This window comes from Phoca vitulina, unplaced genomic scaffold, assembly GCF_004348235.1.
Source record: "Phoca vitulina isolate PV1807 unplaced genomic scaffold, GSC_HSeal_1.0 scaffold12, whole genome shotgun sequence".
Taxonomy (NCBI): domain Eukaryota; kingdom Metazoa; phylum Chordata; class Mammalia; order Carnivora; family Phocidae; genus Phoca; species Phoca vitulina.
Window position 1 is genome coordinate 45,040,768 of NW_022589715.1, and position 21,344 is coordinate 45,062,111.

The following is a 21,344-nucleotide window of genomic DNA, read 5'->3' on the forward strand; positions in this document are numbered from 1 at the left end:
AAAATGGGGGCCCAGTGCTTACAAGTGGGGGTTCTTGAGTCAGCACTGACCATCGCTAGCAGCCCCCAGGCGAGCAGCAGGCCGTGCCAGGACTGCAGAGGACACCAGCGAGGGCCCGGGCTTTCTGTCTAGCCCGGGATGGTCTCCCATTCTCCCGCAAGGGAAAACCAAGGTGCTGAACCGAGCTGTGAGATAAAAAGCACTGCATAAGCAAGTCGGCACCGCACCTGGAGATGTCGCAAATAATCAGGGAAAAGACTGCTCAAAAATGACGCAGTCCTTCTCTACATGGGGCTGACCACTGTAAGGTGAAAACCTGGGACCACGCTTGTCACCCACACCCAAGACTCTGCATGGCTCTGTCCCGGTGGGTCCCCACGGGCATGACTTAACTCCCCAGGGGACACTTGGTGGTGTTTGCAGACACGCTCAGTTGTCGCGCCTGGGGGTAGGGGGTACTCCTGGCACCTAGTGGGTAGGGGGCAGGGATGCTGCTAAACATCTTACCATGCACAGCAGAGCCCCCACAGTGAAAAATTATCTGGCCCCAAATATCAATAGCACCAAGGTTGAGAAACCCTGCTCTTTGTTGAGAAGGTCAGGGAGCTGAGTATGCCACGTAAGGCGTCCTGCCCTTCTGCGTGTGTCTACTTTGTAGACAATGAATTGGAAGCTTAAGCTGGGCAATGTCCCTGAGGGGGCACAACCAGAAAAAGGTGCTATCAGAATCGAACCCTGTTTGGGTCCCAAATCTCATGCTCTTTCCACTACACCACACAGACTACCAGGGCAGGAATCACAACAGGAGAGCAGTCTTCTTGACAGGACTTGGACACCAACATGATCTAGAAAACACGGGAAAAGGGGGGGTCTGGCACTTAGAAACGTGGAGCCACAGGAGAAGGAGGAAAAAATCAGGTCTGAGGTGCATCCGAGTGGAAATATTGAGCAAGGAGCTAGAAACACAAGACAGTACGTGGAGAGAAAACCAGGGGCTACACATGAAGAGTTGGGCGTCTTCCTAGGCTAGGTGAGAGCAGAAGGCAGGAGAGAACAGGAGATGCCATATGGCATCCGAAGCTGAGAACTGGGCACTTTCTAGGAGGCGGAAAAGAACAGGAGAAAGTGAGACCCATCCAAGAGGCCAAGGTAAAACCAGAAGGTACAAGGACCCCCAAGGCAGGAAAGAATGTCCTCCTGGGGCCTTGAAGAGAGCAGAGGGCAGGGACAGCTGAGATGACAGGCCACTGGGTTTAGTGACCAGGTCGGCGGTGACAGGGTAGGAGCAATTTTAGCAGTGGGTGGGGGTGAGGCCAGGCTGCCTGTGTGGAAGCAAAGGGAACACAGATGCTCAGGCCCACAGGCTGGGGCTGGGCTCAGCTGTCTGTGTCTTGGCCACCTCAACCCCCAACCCCCAGTTCCTGGGTTTTTGCAGCTCTGGGCCGGCATTGTCTCCCAGGGGGACTGGTTCCTGGCAGCCCTAGTAACAGCCCCCCTCTTTGAACCCTATCTGCATTGTGGTCTCAGGAGCACTAAGGGGCCCCAGGACTTCCCACTCTCCAAAAAATCCAGCCCGCCTCCGGCCAGGGGAAGGAGGCAGACAAGCGAGCCTTCGTGCAGGCGAGGGCCGGCGAACAAGGCCTGCTTTCAGGGCTGCCTTCTGGTATTTATATTCCCGAGGACCCTCCAGTGGGAAGAGCAAGGCGCTCAAGAGTCAGAAATGAGAAAGGGCATTATCTCCTCAGGGGCCCCCAGGGCTGGGAGGGGATGGGGGTGCAGGGCGCTGTGGTGACTGGAGGGTGGCTCCCGGATTTTGATTCTGCATTCTCAGAGGGAACCATGAAAAAGATGTGGGATAAAGTAGGCTGAAGGGGCCCTGGGCTCAGATCACACATCTTAAACATGCAAATCTCCTCCTTCCCCTCTTCTCTGCAGGCCCAGGGGCCCGCCTGAAGGTAAGCAGAAAGCCCTGGAAGTTTAAAGAACTCTAAAGAGGCTCTCTCTCTGACTTAAATATTTAAGCGGGGGGAGGGGAGGGGGATCAACAGCAACCAGCTATGAAAACTGGGCAAGTAATTTATCTTAATTACCATGTAATTACTTCTAGTGTTTTCAGAAGAAGCGGTAGCTAAATGGCCCAGGAAGGATATTTAATGCTTTAGAATATGATTCCCTCCCACACCAGGCCACTCCAGATTGGAAGGGTCTGACAAGTTAAGGGCCATCACCTGCTGGGAGAGACCCAGGACCCTGATCCTTGGCTGCCGGGCTCTGGTACAAATTTGTGGGCCCTAGCCCTCTGCGCATTCACTCAGCAAGTAGTTACAGTGTCTTCTAAGGGCTAGGTCCTGGGTGAAACACCAGGCAGACAACAGAAACCAGTAAGACCTGACTCGAGTGGTGGGGAAAGAAGGGTTTGGAAGTTAGAGAGATGGTGTGTGACTCTCAGCCCCGCCACTGACCAGCTGTATGACGAGGGCAGGTGATATGAATTCCCTGAGCTTCAGTTTCTTCGGGTGTAAATAAAAGGGTAATGATAGTTAACTTTTAGTGTTCGTTATGGCCGACGTGTGCCCTCCCCCAAATTCAGCCCTAACCCCCATACTTCAGAATGTGACTGTCGTTAGAAGGAGGGACTCGTGCAAATGAGGCTGTTAGGGTCGGCCCTGAGCCAGCCTGGCCACTGTCCTTGCAAGAAGTCAGGACACAGAGTGACACCAGAGAAAAGGCCACGTAAGGACAAGGCCAAGGAGAGAAGCCTCAGAAGCAACCAAACCTGCCAACACCTTGTCTTGGATTTCCAGCCTCCAGACCTGCGAGAAACACACTTCTGTTGCTTAAGCCCCAGAGGCCGTGGTTTCCTGTCATGGCAGCCAGAGCAAACTGAGCCAGGCCTCTTGTGACACTAAATAAAGTCACACCTGTAGGATGGCAGGTGCATGAAGAGAGGCCGTTATCACTAGATTCCTGCTCCTAAGGTGCTTAGAACCTGGTGGGAAAGACCAGAGGAAACAACAAATGAAAGACAAAATGTGCTCACCCCCCTGAGCTAGAGTGCATTGGGGCTTTGGGAGAGTACGCCCTTGGCTCCCTGGGGAGGGGACATCTGCTAGGGCAGAGACACGGGGCAGCAGATGAGGCATCCGGGACCATCCCCGCTGCCCAGGTTTCCGTGCATTCGAGTCACACGCCAGTTAACACCAGCTAAGGGAGAGCCTCCCACCCGGCCTCATGCACCCCACTGAGCAGACACAAAACCCAGTTAGGCACAGGCAGATCGTTGCTATGGCAGGTCTCCCCTCCGGCTGCCCAAACTGGACCATAAGCCAGAGAAGGACGTCAGAGGTGATCTGGGCATGTGCAAGCCTCAGACCAAATGCATTTTGGTTTATCCATGGCCGTCCTGGGCTGTTGCTGACCATCAAGCTCACCTGGAAAAGTCCACATCACTGCGAATACACAGGCAGGAACCACTGACTTACAGAAAACCAAAGCACATTTGCTCAATCCTCCCCGCTCCCGGGAATTCCACAAATGTACATGTGTATACATATGTAACAACCCAAGCAGTTCTTTTTTTTTTTAAGATTTTATTTATTTATTTGAGAAAGAGAGAGCACGACCAAGGGGGAGGGGCAAAGGCAGAGGGAGAAGCAGACTCCCCATGGAGCAGGGAGCCCGACACCGGGCTCGATCCCAGGACCCTGGGATCATGACCTGAGACAAAGGCAGACACTTAACTGACTGAGCCACCCAGGCACCCTGGAGCAATTCTAAGATTTTAAAAATCACTTATGAAAGTCCTATTTATAAAACAAGTACAGAAGATCAACATTTACTTGGGCTCTTAGTCTCAAATGCAGACATCACACACAAAAATAATATTTGTGTCTCTCGGTCTGCAGGGAATGTGTGCAAAATATTTGTGAACTTCACTGCATTTCAAAGGCCACTAAATGCTTTAACAAAGAATTTTGCACTTACAGCAAAGTCTAATTAGAAACATGTAAGTAGGTGTGAATGAATAGATTTGTCCACTGATATTCTCAACGATGGGCATTAAATTATATTTAAACTTACAGATCATGGGGTGCCTAGCTGGCTCAGTGAGAAGAGCATGAGACTCCTGATCTCAGGGTCATGAGTTCAAGCCCTATGTTGGGTACAGACATTACTTAATAAATAAATAAACTTAAAAAAAAAAAACTTACTATCTCTACATATCAGCCTGGGTGCTTGAGCCTGTAGCAGAATGGCCTCCTTCATCTCGACTGAGTCTCCATTAAAATGAGTAACTCCCAGGATCCTCACAGAGCACCCAGGTGCCTCTGCATATCGCTGCCCACTGAGGCTCCTGACAGGTCCAGCCCAGCACAAGGGGCACACCCAGCTCCAAGATGCGGGCAGGCCTCCACTGGACACTCCCAGGGCCTCTCTCGCCATACCTGTCTCTCCACCAGCCCCTCCTACTACTGCTCGCAGCAAGAAACGTCCCGCTGGGCGAGGTCCCTACAGCTGTTTGCCCAGCCTGGAAGCCGGGAGGTTTCGTGCCTGTTCCGCTTCATTCCGGCTCCTTAAGTTAGAACAAGTCATTGCTAGCAAGTGGTTTCCAAAAGTCCTAATCAGTTACGAAGATTCAAACTCTAACAATCTATGAAGATGAATTCTCCTACAAAAGAGGTCTACAGAGAAGTATGTGCCTCCCTGGAGACCCCTTCCTGTGCAAACTCTTTAGGACTCCTGCAACCATGCTTCCGGATAGAAGTTTTCCAAAGATGGCCACAGCAATACCTCCCATCTCATGCTCTTCTGGAATGCCATGGAGCAGGGAAGCTCCATTCCCCCTTCCCCGGGGTGGGCCTGTCACTGCTCAGACTGATACAGCGTGGTAGAAGGAACACTGTGACAATCCTAGCCATAGACCCGACCAAGAGACTGCCTTTCCTGCTTTGTGGGAGCCCTGAGCCACCGCATACGAAGCCCATGCTAGGTGGGGGAGCCACACTGAGATGCCATCTTGGACATCCTGCCACTGGAGATTTCAGTGATTCCAGCCTCAGTCGCCATCTGACTACAACCATATGAGAAACTCGAAGCAAGAACCACCCCGCTGAGCCCAGTCAACCCAAAGAACCAGAAGAGATAATATGAAATTGTGATTCTAAGCCTCTACACTTTTTTGTGTGGTAAAATGTACATTCTCATAAAAGCTACCCTTTTAACTGCTTTAAAGAGTGCAGTTCTGTGGTATTAAGTACAATCAACCACATGGTTGTGCAACCATCATGACCATCCATCTCCAGAACTTTCCATCTTTCCAGATTAAGACTCTGAACTGTGCAAGCCCCACCCCAGCCCCTGGCAGCCACCATTCTCCTTTCTGTCTCTGTGGATCTGACTACTCTAAGGACCTCATATAAGGGGAATCCTACAATATCTGTCCTGTTTGTGAGTGGTTTATGTCACATCACATAATGTCTTCAAGGTTCATCCATGTTGAAATATATGCCAGGATTTCCTTCCTCTTTAAGGCTGAAAAACACTCCACTGTACATGCATACCCCAGTCTGTGTATCCATTCATCCGTCAATGGGTGGACAGCAATACGTACGTGGGGCAGTGGGCAATGCCGCCACGGCTCGGCAGAGCAAGGCCCGAAAGGCAGACTTCGAGAGCTGGGAAGTCTGGCACAAACACACAGCACCAGGGCACTAACCTCCAGAGTGGGTGACCAGCCAGGAATCCAGGCTGGAGTTCCCAGTAGCACTCATCACAGCAGGCTGGGGGTCTCCTGGGGTCTCCCTTCTAGGCTGGGCGCGACCCCCGGACAGGGGCTGGCAGGATCTTACTCATGCCGGGGTGCCCTGCCCTGGCACAGGCTGATAGGCGAATGAGTGAAAAATGTCCCTGACGCTGAAGCCAGGTTCTGGGCCATGTCCGAGGTTCTTACGGGCTCCCTGTAGGGAAAGAACTGGGCCAGGGAAAGTGCAGGAAGGCTGCTTCTGGCTGGAAAGAGAAGGGGGAGGTAGCAGCAGCGGGACAATCTGACAGGGAAAAATCCACAGCCAGGCCCAGGCTTTCGGGGAAGCGCAGGATCTGCATGGAAGCCCCACCCGGACCCAGCCGCCGCTGAGCGGGACTTCCACCTGGGGGAGGGAGGGCCTTTGGGAAGGGCGTGCTGGGTACCAGGCTGAGCCAATAGGACGAGCTATCTCAGGGATCAGCCCGGCTCAGCTTGTCGGGCTCAGTTCCCAGGGCTTAGGGCAGTAGAGCCTCGTGTGCCCGTTAGGGGGGCAGCTGGGGTTGGAGGGGCTCAGGCCTGCGCCCTAACAGGCTGTGGGGGACTGAGGGGGGAGCTGAGTTACAGATTTGAGCCCTGGGGGCTTTAGGATAGCGACCTTCCTTCACTACAGGAGAAGCCAGGCTGGCTGAACCATGACCTCGCCCTCTCACCCTTAATCACTCTGCCAAGGAAACCCAATGCTCCCTTCCTGCTGGACTGCTCCGCTGGGGCACAGGTCAGGGTGCCGCAGAGCACAGACATTAATTCCAAATCTGAGAGGACTTGTTTCTGCTTGACTTAAAGAGTGAATAACCACCATACCAATGCCCACCTGGGATTGAAACAAAAAGGGCTCACATTATGGTTCGACTCTGCATTTAGCTTTACCAGCCTTTAAAGATAAAGCAAAACCCCGAGTATTAATTACAAAAGTGTTTGTCTCTATTTCTCTTCAAAGCCTACAACCTTGAAGGTTTGAAACTGCTTACCATGGGGAAAGCAGTTATAAGCACCAATAAAAGAGTTCAAGAAACATGGATTTTGAACCTGGCTCAGCTTCTAAGTAATTGCGGGGCTTTAAGCAAACTAATTACCCTCTTTGGGTCTCAGTTTCATAATGATAAATGAAGGAAAATACTTTGTGCTCCCATGGTTTCATTATGTGCTTAACAAGAGTAACTATATGTGAGATGATATAGATACAGATATAGATATAGAGAGACAGATATAGACACATATATAGGAAGTCCTCGTAAGAAAAACTAAACTATAAATAGGTTAGACATTTTCTTATGTTCAGGAGGTGCTTGCTGGTACCTGCTGAATAAATGGCCAAATACCCCCAAGATTACAACAAGGCTCACATCTGGTGACAGCAGTACCTCTCCACATGGCAGAATCCCCACTGGTGTATCCACCAGATCTTAGAAGGCAATCTGCTCTCTGCAGCCCACCTCACCCAAATCTTAACAACCAACTCTCCCAGCCTGCACGCTTCCTTCCCATCGGGCCTTATATTCCAGTCTACTGGAGCCAGCCTGATTTCCAGGATCAGAGTCTGCCCCACTGCCCCTACCCCAGCCCCGTGGCCCAGCTCCCACATCCAATCATGGCCTGAGGCTCCCTCTTGGGCCAAATGCCAAGCCCAGAACACTAGGCCTGCACCTTAGGTCTCCACTGCCTTTGATACCAGAGGGAAACAACTCATTCCCTTTTCCTGGTTTTCATGGAACATGGCCACAGGGAAAATTTGTGGACGAGAAGCCAGTGTCTGCCCAGGGCCTCCTCCCCCAACCTCAGGCCTGGACTCCACCCAAGACCCTCCCCTGCAAAATGAGGCTCACATGAGCTCTTCCACCTCAAAGGGCTTTGGGGAGCATCATAAAAGGTGAAGGACTCAGGAGCTTCTTTGAAAAATATGAAGCACTCTGTAAATTCTTTTGCTCTTTTTACTCTTGTTCGTTTATTTCAGTGTGGTCTCCAGAGTCTCTAGAGGCCTGGGATTGTTCCCCGGGTAAACTCTTTTGGTACAATGACCACACACAGAGCAAAGTTTAATGCTCTTTGGGACTCTAGTGCCATGAGCAAATGCAGCATGAGCTCCGGGGAGGGGCGGGGGGCCTGGGCCGGAAGTTAGGAAACCAGGCTCCCGCCTCTCTGGCCCTGCCAGGAAATTAAGCGCATCGCTTAACCTCGCTGGGCATTTTTCTTCATATGCACAATGGAACTGACAAGCCATCCACATTCCTATTCACCAGGATGCCAAGAAGGCAAAGAATTTGAAAAGAAAAACACTACACAAGTTGGAATGTTGTAGTATTCAGCAGGCACGGGGAGCTGAGAGAGGAGAGATGCAAAAGACACGTGAAGGGGAACCAGGAACAAATAAGAGAGCTGCATTTGGGGTGAAATGGGAGGCACTTGAGAAGGCCCCGATGGAATGCCATGGAAGTTCCCAGTACAGAAAGTATCCCCCAAGCCTGAGAGTCCATATCTGGATGAGAAGATCTGCCACAGAGACACATGAAGTTCAAGGCCAGCAGAGTAAAGTGGATGGAAGGAAATGAAGTCCATCTACCACCTGCGGTGGTATGAGACCTACCAGAAGCCGAGGCTCACTGCTGTTTGCTTTCACAGCTCAGCTCAGAGTGAGGAGAGAGATGAGGAATTAATAGGCCCACTACCCTCAAAAATTTGTAATGTCCCGAGAGAGACGCCGGCCAGGCCACAGTCTGGCACACGATGTCCAATCCAGAGTGCTCTGCTTTAAGGGGGACATTCAAAGACTGTAGAGTTCCCAAAGGCTGGTCACCAGGACAGTGGGGTGTGCTGAGACCACGTCCCAGAAAGATGGACTATGAAATCTGAAAGTGTGTCCCCAAACAAGATTTGGGGAGGACACGAGAAGCTAAGGCTCTCTCAGAATCAGAAAAATACTTTGAACATCATCTGGTCCAACCTTCACAAGTGAGGAATCTCTAATACAACATCTCTGCTGAGGAATCATTCAGCTGCTCCGTGAACTCTTTCAGTAATGGAGACCACATCACTTTATAAGTGAGTTCATTTCATTATCATTTGGACAGGATTAAACTCTTCTCCCTCCTATTAACCCCAAATTAACCTCCTCCTGGCTTCCATCTCTGCTCTGCGGGGACACTGGCTTTTCACCTACCCATCCTCAGCCAACTGGAGACAGCTGGTCCTGATGACCTGCAAGTCCTCCCACAGACTTGCCCAGGAGGGGGACGCATTTTCAACACACCCCTGAAAGCATATTCTCAAGCCCCCTTCAAGGCTTTGTTCCTGGTAATCTCTGGCCAGCTGTGACCTCAGACTGCTGCCCCTGCCTTGCTCAGAGCATCTCATCCTGGCCGTGACCCCCTAGCTGTGTTTGCTTTCCAACTAAGTCTTGGCCTCCTCCTACCTCTTTAGGCAAACTCTGGTCCAAGAGGGTCCCAGCTCTGTGGCTCTGCCCACTGCTAAGGGCTTATCATAAACATACTCCACAATGAGACCAAAAAATGAGAGTCCCAAATTCATGCCACTTCATAGAAAGCAGCTAGTTGTTTGACTTTAGGCCTGCTAAAGACTGAATCTAGAATGTTCGATAGGCATTAAATATATGTTCTAACACCTCATTTGACAGATGAGGAAACAGAGGGCCAAAGGGGTAAAAGGATTCACTCAAGGAACACAGCCATGAAGAGAAACTCTAATCTTTGATTGTTCAGTCCCACATTCCTTCCACTGCAGTCAAGAGGAAGCGAAGTTATCTTGTGGCTCTCTTCTCAGTACATTTTGGGGTAAATTTTCCACAGTTTGTGTGTATGTGCACTCATTCTTTCCTTGACTCAACAGACATTCACTAAACACCTACTATGTGCTTTGCAAATGTTCTCAGTGAGATTTGGAGTAAGCTTCCCATAGGGACCGCATCTCGATGTGTGTATGGATTAATTAATTCTTTCATGCATGTACACATTCACTCACCAGTGATAGCTGAGCATCCTTAACGTCATGCTCCACGCTGGTACAAGTGAAAACAGTCACAGTCCCTTACCGCAGCACATTCTCTGTCTAGCACAGACAATTCCCACGTTTTGTTAATGCAGGGTACCACGGGGACCCACGGCCAGATGCTTGGTTAAGATTGGGGAGAGTGATGGTAGTAAGTCCACGTAGTGGTATGCGTATGTCCACGTGGTGAGGGAATGAAACCGCCTGTCCTGGTGGTTTGAAAAGGCCTCGGGAAGAGCAGGCTTGTAAGCTGAATCCTGAAGGCTGATATCAATTGATCAGGCAGAGCAGACCAGAGAGAGGTGAGTGTGTGCACAAAGACAGGGCAGCAGAAGAGAGCCTGATTCTGCAGGTGGACAGCCCGGCTGGAGGCAGGACTTACGTGGGCACTGCCTGGAAAGAGGCCGATAGGTGAGAAAGCTACGGAAGCCCTGCTGTATCATGCCAACAGAGCTGATTTTATCCTAAAGGCAATGGGATTTGGTGAAAGACTTTAGAGAAGGGAAACAGGATTAGCTCAGAATTTTGGAAAGAAAGCTCTCACCGTGGAGGACAGACTGCAAGGTGGGGAGGTCGGAGACAGGGAACCAGATAGGAGCGATAGTGGGAATGCAGGAAAGAAACCAGGGTTGAACGTGAGGGCTCCTGCCTGCACACACGTGGTTTTAAAGTCTGAAATACGAGAGGAGAGAAGACAAGAGATTGCCTTTCATGTACATCTCTCATGGCACAGGGGCTGGTTGCCCAAAGCTTTGCAGAACGACATCATCACCACCACCATCCACCGTGGCCACAGAAAAGCGATGTGAGCTGTAGCTCTGTGACCAGTTGTGAGGTGCAGGAGCCTCAAACAGAGCAGCTGCTCAGTAAGTGGTGGTTGCATGCATGACCAACATCCATCAGGTCCCGGGATCTAGTCCCGCATCGGGCTCCCTGCTTGGTGGAGAACCTGCTTCTCCCTCTCCCTCTGCAGCTCCCCTCTTTCAGATAAATAAAATCTTAAAACACACACACACACACAAAAACCCAAAAACCAGTTCTTCACAAGAACAGAAGGTAAAGAGCTCAGCCAACTTGGAAGCCCATAAAAGAGCCGGCACCTGTCTCAGGCGGTGAGCTTCTATGGGTCTCCTGTCTCTGGAGGCAGAGAGCAGTGAGGTCGCCCCGGCCGCACTCTCTCCTGAGACTCGGGGAAGGCGCCCCCTCTGGCCAGACGGGCAACACGCGGGCCACCATCGGTGCGGCGGACAGCAGGGTGCCCGCCCCGCGGCGGGCTGAAGCCCACGTGTGCCTGCGGATGGGCACGTGTGAGCAGTTAGGCAGAACATCTGGCAGGAGAGGGGAATGAATGTGTGGGTGGGAAGCAGGCAGATGGTGACAAGCAGGGGGCTGTTTAAACCCGGGTAAACCCCATCACGAGTGCCACAGAGCCACTGCCGCTGGGAGTTTAGAGTCAAAGAAGAATGATAAAGAGGATGAGACCGGAAGCCTAAAATAAGTTCTTTCCTCATGGGAGAAAAACGCCTATCTAGGCAAGTCCGAGCCTTCTTGGAACTGAAGGATTCTGACATTATCGCCCAGTTCCCGGGACCGCCTGATCACTTTTTTTTTTCCCTCAAGATAATTTTCTGGGGGCGCCTGGGTGGCTCAGTCGGTTGGGTGGCTGCCTTCGGCTGAGGTAATGATCCCAGGGTTCTGGGATCGAGCCCCGCATCGGGGTCCCTGCTCAGCAGAGAGCCTGCTTCTCCCTTTCCCTCTGCTGCTGCTCTGCCTACTGTGCTGTCAAATAAATAAATCTTTAAAAAAAAAAAAAGATAATTTTCTGAAAATCAAGAGCACCTGGGAAGTAGCCACTGTGCTACTTACAATGACCCAGACCAGGCACCCTCCACTGAAGCCCCGCCCATCCGGCAGCCACCAGGGGAATGTTCACGAAATTTACAAGGTTCTGCTTCAAGCCACAAACAAGCAACAGGCCTGGAGCTGCCCCAGGGGAGGGTCTCAGTTGTAAAGATGTGAGACTGAAACATTTCTCTCTGGGGTATTAACGCGAAACTGAGGCCAACCAAAGCAAGGTTTGTAGCCTGTTACCTCTTCTAGCGCCTCCACATTTCTGAGTATGAGTTACCTGAGCTAGGGAAAAACACTCTCTAAGGGATACACAGAGGCCAGTGTGACAGTCCTGAGCTCCTGGGCTACGATGTTTTAAATTAGATGCTCAGTGTTGCTTCCATGAAACTCTTGGTTTAGCTCTGCTATGGAAAAGTTATTTTTGTGTTCCAGATATTTATATGGAGGCACATCCCCGTAATTCCAATTATGTTTTGTTTCCCTGATGTTCTTTTCCTGTACTTAAGAACAGTCATGGGTGCCTGGGTGGCTCAGTCGTTAAGCGTCTGCCTTCGGCTCAGGTCATGATCCCGGAGTCCTGGGATGGAGCCCCACATTGGGCTCCCTGCTCGGCGGGAAGCCTGCTTCTCCCTCTCCCACTCCCCCTGCTTGTGCTCCTGCTCTGGCTGTGTCTCTGTCAAATAAATATAAAATCTTCAAAAAAAAAAAAAAAGAACAGTCATTGCTTATCATTATTATGCCTGATAAGACACTTGCAGAAAAGCTCTGGGCCAAGTACAGATTCCATAGGGCCCAGATAAATGACATTGTAAAATAGGCAGATTTTAGGTCTTGTGAAACGCTCAAGGGATACCTTCCATTCTTCTGCCCACTATGGCTGCCTCTTCTTTGTCAATTCCCCAACCCTAACAACGTTTCAATTGCTCAGGAACTTTATGATCCCTCCTGTGAATACCTAGTCCCAGAAGTTGTTTTGTTATTCACTTCTTACAGACTCTCTCTGGGGTCTTTGTATTGAAGTGTTTTCTTCAATAAGGAAATAAAGAGTTTTTATCTTCAGAAGGACAGGAACACCAAGTAATAAAGCAAAGAGAGAGACTTGTGGTTAAGAGGGGCATGGTTCATAAGGAATAACACGGTTATTCAATAGTAAGGTCCATCAACAGACTGGGAGGGCAACTAAGAGCTGTTGATACAGAAGCAAAATCAAAATGGTAATTCAAAGTATTAAGGAAATTTATCCAAGAGAAATCTACATTGATTACCAAGAAAACATAAGTTATTAAGAGGTATACCCATGGCCTCTCCCCAGAAGTCTTTCTGATTAGTCTGAAGCACAATCCTGATTCGAAAGAAACGGAGCAGGAGAGGGGAGATGACAGGAGACCACCATCTGTGAGCCTCAACAAATGTCAAGCACTTGGTTCCTATCATTTCCTATTATCTCACTTAATTTTCAGAACAACTTTTTAAGGCAGGTCCTGTTACCACTGTTTTATAGAGAAGGAAACTTAGCCTCAGAGATGTTAAGTAACTTGCCTAAGGCCACTGCCATGGTCTTAAAGTTTGTGTCCCCTCCCAAAATTCAAATGTTGAAATCCTGACGCCCAAGGTGATGGGGTTAGGAGATGGGGCCTTTGGGAGGTAATTGGGTCATGAGGGTGGAGTTCTCTTGAATGGGATCAGTGCCCTTAGAAGAAGAGGCAGCAGACAGCTCCCTCACCCCTCCTACCATGTGAGCACATAGTAAGAAGATGGCTGTCTGCAACCCAGAAGAGGGTCTTCACCAGAACCATGCTGGCCCCCTCACCTTGGACCGCTAATCTCCAGAACCATGAGAAATCGACTTTTGTTGTTTGCAAGCCACCCCGTCTGTGGAACTTTGTTATAGCAGCCCAAACACACTAAGATAGCCACACATCTAGTTAGTGGCAAAGCTTAAACTCAAACCCAGGTCTGCCTGACTCCAAAGTCCATTTTTTTTTTTCCATTATCACATAGGGCTGATGTGAGGACCACAGGAGAAGGCCAAGGACATCTGCTGATTTAGTTTCTTTAAATGAATAGGTTTTGTTGGGAGGGTATGGGAAAGATATGCTTATATAGATTTCCTTAAATATTTCCTATAAACAGGCTCTGCTGATACCAAACATTCCCAGAGATGCTGCCAGCCACGTACAAAGAGTCAATCATTCAGTATAAATCTGTCTGCACTGTTAGAGACACAGGTAAACTCACATGCCCAGCAGAGGGAGAACATCATCTCCATGACCAAAGGGAACAGGAACCTCTCCACAAAGTCTTTTCTTTCAACACAGATGTGAGTTAGGATACTAGTTGGTCAGCTACCAATGTTACTATTGAACGTTGTACTGGAGGGTCTACCCAATGCAATAAGACAAGAAAAAGATCATAAGGAGTCATAAGGAATGAAAAGAAAAAGACAAATTACTATCATTTTGTGACTGTCTACCTAGAAAACTCTATAATATCTAGAAATAGTCTCTGAGAACTAATAAGAGAAGTCAGCTGGGATGCTAGATATAAGACCAAAATCCCAAAATCAGAAATGTTTCTGTGAGCCAGCAAAAAGCCAATAATAATAAAAAAGATATCATCTAAAATATCAACAAAACCTATAGGAAATAAATGCAGCAAAAGTTGTATAAGACATTAGCAGGGAAAAATCACCAGTCACCATCCACCTGAATAAAAGGAGAAGATGGGAAGACCTAATACTGTAAAGGTATCAGTTCCCTGGAATACAATGTGAATGCAACTGCAATAAAAAAAAAAATCCCAACACAATTTAGTCTTTGTGTGCAACTAGACAAACTAACTTTTATATGAACTAGTAAAATCCAAGGAAACCAAAAAATTATGAAAAAAATATAAAAGTAATTGTCAGAGCTAGCAATTAGTGTGTGCTTCCTTATATGGCAGGCACTATTCTAACATTTCGTATACATTATCTCTTCCCAATTATCCTCGAAGTGGGTACTATTATCTATTTTATAGACAAGGAGACTAAGAGAAATTTTATAGACAAGGATACGATTATCTATTTTACAGACAAGGAGACTTGCCCAAGGTTACTTGGTACCCGTAGGAGTAGCACCAGATGCAAGAAGACAATGGTGTAATATCTTCAAGTACTCAGGGGAAATCATTGTGAGTCTAAAAAACTCTACAAACTCTCCTTTGTAAGAGCAAAATAAAGACATTTTCAGGAATATCAATACTTTCAAGTTTACCAGAGCCCTTTTATGAAAGAACTTCCAAATTCACATGAAGAAAAATGAAGAAAAATGAACTCAGAAGGAAGAAGTGGAGTGTCCTAAGTAGCAGTCTCCAAACTGCACTGAATAAATAAAACAATGTATAGGCATACCTCATTTTATTGCACTTTGCAGATACTGCATATTTTACAAATTGAAGGTTTGCAGCAACCCTGCATAAAACAAGTCTATCGACACAATTTTTGCAGTAGCATTCGCTCACATGTCCTTGTGTCACACTTTCGTAATTCTCACAATATTTCAAATGTTTTCGTTATTATTTTCTTAAGATTTATTCATTTATTTGACAGAGAGAGAGAGTGAGGGGAGGGGCAGTGGGAGAGAATTTTCAAGCAGACTCCCCACTGAGCAGGGAGCCAGATGCGGTGCTCAATCCCAGGACCCATGAGATCATGACCTGACCCAAAACCAAGAGTTGCATGTTCAACCAACTGAGCCACCCAGGCGCCCCTCAAACTTTTTCATTATTATTATATTTGTTATGGTGATCTGTGATTAGTGATTACTACTCACTGAAAGCTCAGATGATGGTTAGCATTTTTTAGCAATAAAGTATTTCCTTAATTAAGGTATGTACATTGTTTTTTTTAGATGTAATGGTATTGCATCTTAATAAAGTACAGTATAGTGTAAACATAACATTTTTATGCACTGGGAAGCCAAAAAATTCATCTGACTCCCTTTATTGCAATATTCACTTTTTTTTAAAGATTATATTTATTTATTTTGAGAGAGAGAGCATGGGGGCAGGGGCAGAGGGAGAAGAGAACCTTAAGCAGACTCCACACTGAGTGCAGAGCCCAAAGCGGGGCCGGATCCCGGGACCCTGAGATCATGACCTGAGCTGAAACCAAGAGTCGTATGCTTAACCGATTGAGCCACCCAGGTGCCCCTGCAATATTCACTTTGCTGCAGTGGTCCAGAACCAAATCTGCAATATCTCTGAGGGGTGCCTATAAAGTAGGTGAGAAAAGTGGGACTAAAGGAAAAGTACACACAGAAAATACAAGATGTCTAATAACATCCTATATACATGCTAGAAGCAGGCCACTAAGTTGGCTATGTGCTTCCTTTGGGCCAAATAAGAAACGGGAAACGGTCAATTAAAGGACTCACAGAATCCACAAGACAAAACAGCCAAGTTGCTCACAAGAACCATTCCTGACCCTGAGACCAGAAAGACCTTTCCCACATAGTTAAGTGGATACAAGATCTGGAACATTGGTCCAAGTATGATAATTTGAGAGAGAAGTCCTTGACTCTTACAGTTTTTTTTTTTCAACAATGCGATTTAGAAGCATTACCCTTCCAGAATCTCTTCCTTGAAGAATAGAAGAGATAAAGCCTCCTACTTAAGGTGTGTTATTTGAACAACCATATGTTTTTTTTTAAAAAAGCCCAAGCTTCTGGGGATCTCCAGGTACTTTCCAGGAGGAGGATGGCTAAGGTGACCTCTGGGGGCCCGGTTGCTGTGAGGGTACACGGTAGTACAGGATGTGGGCATTTTTTCCCAGACTACCCCTAGAATCACTCAGAAAACACTGAATATTTCCACCTCCACTAAACCAATTCATTTTGCCAATGCATGGGATCACCCACATAGCCAAGCTTCCAAAAAATAGTTTATTGTGAGGCACCTGGGTGGCTCAGTCAGTTAAGTGTCTGCCTTCGGCTCAGGTGGGACCAAGCCCCAAGTTAGGCTCTCTGCTCAGTGGCGAGCCTGCTTCTCCCTCTCCCTCTGCTGCTCCCCCTGCTTGTGCTCTCTCTCTCTCTCTGTCAAATAAATAATTGAAGTCTTAAAAATATATATATATCTTATTGTGCTTTCATAGTAATAAGCACCAAGAGGTAATAAGCTGTTCTCTTTCTTTCCTGTTCCATGGTAAATCCTTTACCTATCCACCCTGACAGTCCATGTAACACACAGGCAAGTGGGAGCCTGGGAGCTACCCCTGGGTCTTCCTACCCATCACGCTCCCCTGACAATGTCAAAAACAATGAAAGCCCATGCTGGCAGAGCTCTGAAGACATGATTTGCCTGATCTACTTTAAAAATCCTGCCTTCTACCAGGACTGCCCTAGAACCCCATGGAGTTCCTGGAACTCCAGGCTGCTTCGGAAGCTTCCAATGAATTCGGGGTACCTTTTGCGGGTACAGCTGGCTCCCAAGGGAAGGTGAGCTACCTCTGGCTAAGTTTGGAGCAATTCCCAAGGACTTCCAAAGAGAAGTGACAATGAGAGACAGCAGAGATGGAAGCCAGAGACATTTTACAATTAACCAAAATATCAGTTCTTACTAAAGCACAAAATACTTGGCCTTCTCTTTTCTATATATTTTTTTCTTATAATTAAGATCGTATGAAGAGTACATGGCTGGAAGATGGTAGACAGTAGTGACTGAGATGTATAGACTTTGGGCACCGACCTGAATGCAAGATCTGATTCTAGCACATGGTGGCTATACAACCCTGGCGAGTTACCCCTCTGAATTTAGTTGCATGAGAATAATGGCTTCATGAGCATAATAACAGTACTTACCTCACAGAGTTTTAAAATGAAACACCATATACAAGTGCTTTATACTCAATAAATGGTAGCTATTACTACTGCAAAAAATCTGACAAATACCAGCAAGCACAAAAAAACTCAAAAGCACCTCTAATCCGACCATCCACTTTGATGTGTCTAATTCCAATATTTTCTGGGTGTATTTGCAAAGAGTGAGATTACAGTGCTTTCTATTTCATAACTTGCTTTTAAAACTTAACACCATACCCAAAGCATGTTCTATGTAATTCAGTATTCTTATACAATATGATTTTGAAAGGGCACTTTTACTTCTTAACAACCCCTGTCCTCCTTCCGCTCTGCAGACGCCACACTTCATGTATTTCCAACTCATCTGCCCCTCCAGATGACAAGTGGCTGCTTTCTATTGGCTGACTGGGGATGCAGCTTCTTCTTACCACCCAGACTACCTGCTCCTTGGCCTTCACCTTACTAGCAGGCCTGCATTATGTCGCCATCATGCAGGACAGCCTGTTGGGCGGCACAGCAAACCACCCAGTTCAACAAGATTCCATGAAGCGGCACAGAAGCTAAACGAGGCTGAAAGGCAATTTCTTTCCCAGCAGCATAAGGCTGACATCTAGAGCATTAAATATACTATTAAAAATTCTCAGGAAGAGGAAGAGACAAAAGATTTTTATCTGAGTGCATTGTTTTTCTAAGCAACAGGGCAAACAAGTTCAAAACTTACAGGCTTTCTACTTGAAAGTCAAACACACTTCCTTATCAATGACATTTTGAGACCACCATAAAACCTTACTAACTCACACTAATGGGGAACTGTCAAAATCACTGAAGAAAAATGAATTACATCCTTTTTAAACTAAACTCCTTTACTTCCAATGAAAAAACAATTTTTTTTTAAAGAAATCTTTATCTCCAGGGTGCCTGGGTGACTCAGTAAGCAGCTGACTTCAGCTCAGGTCAGGATCTCTGGTCCTGGGATGGACCGCCCCCTGGGATGGACCACCCCCTAGTCGGGCTCCATGCTCAGCGGGGAGTCTGCTTGTCCCTCTCCCTCTGCTCCTCCACCCCCCCCCCATAAATCTTTATTTCCAAATAGTTCAATATCTTGCCCTGTTTTGAAAGGTTGCTCAGCACCTAATACATTTGTTATAACCACGTTGAGTGTTCATACAGAAAACAGGAATGGCTGAAGTTCTTGAGAAGAGCTCTCTCCCTAAAAACAATAAAAGTTCAACACCCGCTGTGATCCTGCTCACACAGCTCACTTCTCTGGGAAGCTCTTCCTTCTTAGTCATGGAGACACAAACCTCAACTGGGCTCCCTCCCACCTCTCTCCAGTTCTGAGGGAGCGGGCAGAGGCTTGCCATATGAACCCAGATCTATCCCTAAAACAAAACCAAACAAAAACCCTCCAGATTCCAGACTTGATCTGTCCAGACCCATCTGAGAATTAACGAGCTCCTTTTAGGCACTCAGAGAACTAAGCCTGTCATGGAAACACTGATTCAACCATAATGAGAATCGACATAAAACCACACAAATGAACTAAACATTCTTCCACCCAATCAGAGGCAAGCTAAAGCAAGAGCCTCAGGAATAAAATAAGCTGTTGGTTTTGTTTTGGTTTTTTCCTTTGTGGTCCTGCTCATTTTAGCCTCTTCCACTGCCTCGACTTTGCAACTGTTTATGAGACCGTGGGAGTGGGGGAGGTGGGAGAGAGACGGGGAGCCCTCTGGAGAGGGGAAGAGACAGGCGGAGCACCCACACCAGGCTGGGGAATGCCAACCAACACTGCGGTTTCGGTCAGGCAAATTACAACTTCTGGCCTGCGGGGGGCCAACAGTCTGTTTGGGGTAGTCCGAAAACAAGCCGATCTGAACTCCCACCTCCCACAACACTTAACTGTGGAATGAAGTACTTACTTTACAAAGATCAGATTCTGCTCACTATTTTTAGCCAGCATTCTTTTTTTTTTCTCTCTTATTATTTTTTCCTGGATTTTAAATTTTTTCCGAAATTAGAAAGGCTAATTACGTGAAGTAACATTATTATTGGAAAAAGAGTTAGAAAGGCTAAACACACACACACACACACAAACACACAAAAAACAAAACTGTCCAACAAACAGAAATAGTAAAATCCTAAGGAGGGGTATATTTTAATTTCCCCTTGGACCCACAAGGTAGAGTTTGTGAGTCCTGAGGAGGACGCAACACCAAATCCCAGTGAACGTCATTCGTGCAGGAAATGTTGGGGCAAGTGTGGAGGCCCCTGCGGCTGCGGCCCCTCGTCCTGGGTCATTGCCCGCTAGAGCGGGAGGGGACAGCCGGGAGGGGACAGCCGGGATGGAGACACCAGCTGTGGCCGGAGTCTGGGGGACCAGAGCCTCGCCGGGCAAGGGGCGGGGGAGGGGCAGCAGCGCGAAGAGCCGAAGCCGGGAAGGAGGCAGGTGAGAGTCCCGGAGGTGGGGGGAGCCAGAGCCCGCGAGGGAGGAGGACTCAGGTCGCGGAGGCCCGGACCGCGCGCGGGTTTGTACGAGCCCCCGGCTCCCCGCCCTCGGAAGTGTGTCTGGGTTCTTTGCTGTTTGAGTTTTCTATCTCTTCAGAGCCGGACCCAGGTCCCAGCGGCCCCAGGGCCGAGGTGCGGAGGGGAAGCCCGGCCGGGGCCCGCCCGGGACACCTCAGGGGGCGACAGGGGCGAGGGGAGGGAGATGGGGCGCCAGCTGACGGCGCCCAGCGAGCCCGGGAGATGCCCGCGACCCGGGGGCGCCCAAGCTCCCCGCCCGCAAACTTTCCCTGCCAAGTGGGGGTGGCCCCACCCTGGAGAGGGGGATCCCCATGCCTCCCCGACTGTCCCCTGGGGCTGGTCACTTACGGGCAGGCCGCTGGGACTCCGACTCTGGCCGCCGCCATCCACAGCGGAGGAGGAGCGGGAGGAGGGAGAGGGGGAGGGGGAGGAGGGGGAGGGCCCGGAGCCAGCAGGAGTGGCGCGGCGGGGAGGGGGCGGCTACTCCGCAGAGACTCCCGTCGCTGCTCCACCCCCGCCCCGTTCCCTGCCGGCCCCCCTTCTCCTCTCACTCCCTCTTTCCCGCCCTGGATCCCCCCAAAGTCTTTCTGGTGTCTGATTCTCCATTCTCTTCCCTCTGGCGCGTCTCCCTTCCCTTGAGTCTCCGGCCCCCAGGAGGGGGAGAGCATCCTCCCTCCAGCAGAAGTTGGTGGGGAGGGATTTATGTGAGCTGCAATATATGGGTATAGGACACCCCCTTGAAGCACATGTTTGGGACCCTTGGCAGGTCTGAAGCCAACCTGCACTTTCTGGGCCTTTGTCATCATCTCTGGGTGGTGGGATGGTGGGATGATTGGGGGGGGGGGGGTGTCTCTGTGGTCATGCTTTCTGCGTTGCTTCATTGAGAGGGTTTTTTTGTTTATTTTGTTTGGTTTTCTCTTGTGATTAGGAGAACTAAAGAATCATTTCTGAAGCCTCTCCTGAGTGCCTCCTCTTTTCCCTGCAGGTGGGACCAGCCCTGGTCAGGGTAAGATGAGAGGTACAGACAGAACCTCAGCTTCCCTGGTGAGTCAGTGCCTAGGCGGAGGCCACTGGATGGCTTGTGAAGGGCCAAGCTGTGTGGATGGGGCAGGAGGTAACTACTGATAGATGCCCCCTGTGTGCTGCCTGCAGAGTACAGAAGAGAAGGGGAGCTGTCCTCCCAGGAGAGGTTAGAGGGTGGCTTCTAGTCCTGACTCCATCACCTGCTAGGAGTTGCCTCTAAGCAAGTCCTTTGGCATCTCAGCCTCTTGCACAAGTGGGGCTGCCTCACTGGGAGCCAGTCAGAATGAAAGGAGATCTGCCTGTGCCTT

General features: G+C 48.8%; 1 protein-coding gene across 2 annotated transcripts in view; it reads right to left on the minus strand.

Moving 5' to 3' along the window:
* The window catches only part of STON1 (stonin 1), a 114,469-nt gene extending 94,067 nt beyond the window's left edge, over positions 1-20,402 (minus strand). For both annotated transcript variants that reach the window (XM_032411012.1, XM_032411010.1), the window contains exon 1: positions 20,362-20,402. The gene's annotated coding sequence lies outside the window, so the exon portion shown is untranslated. The remainder of the gene's footprint in view (positions 1-20,361) is intronic.
* Between the last annotated feature and the right edge of the window lie 942 nt (positions 20,403-21,344).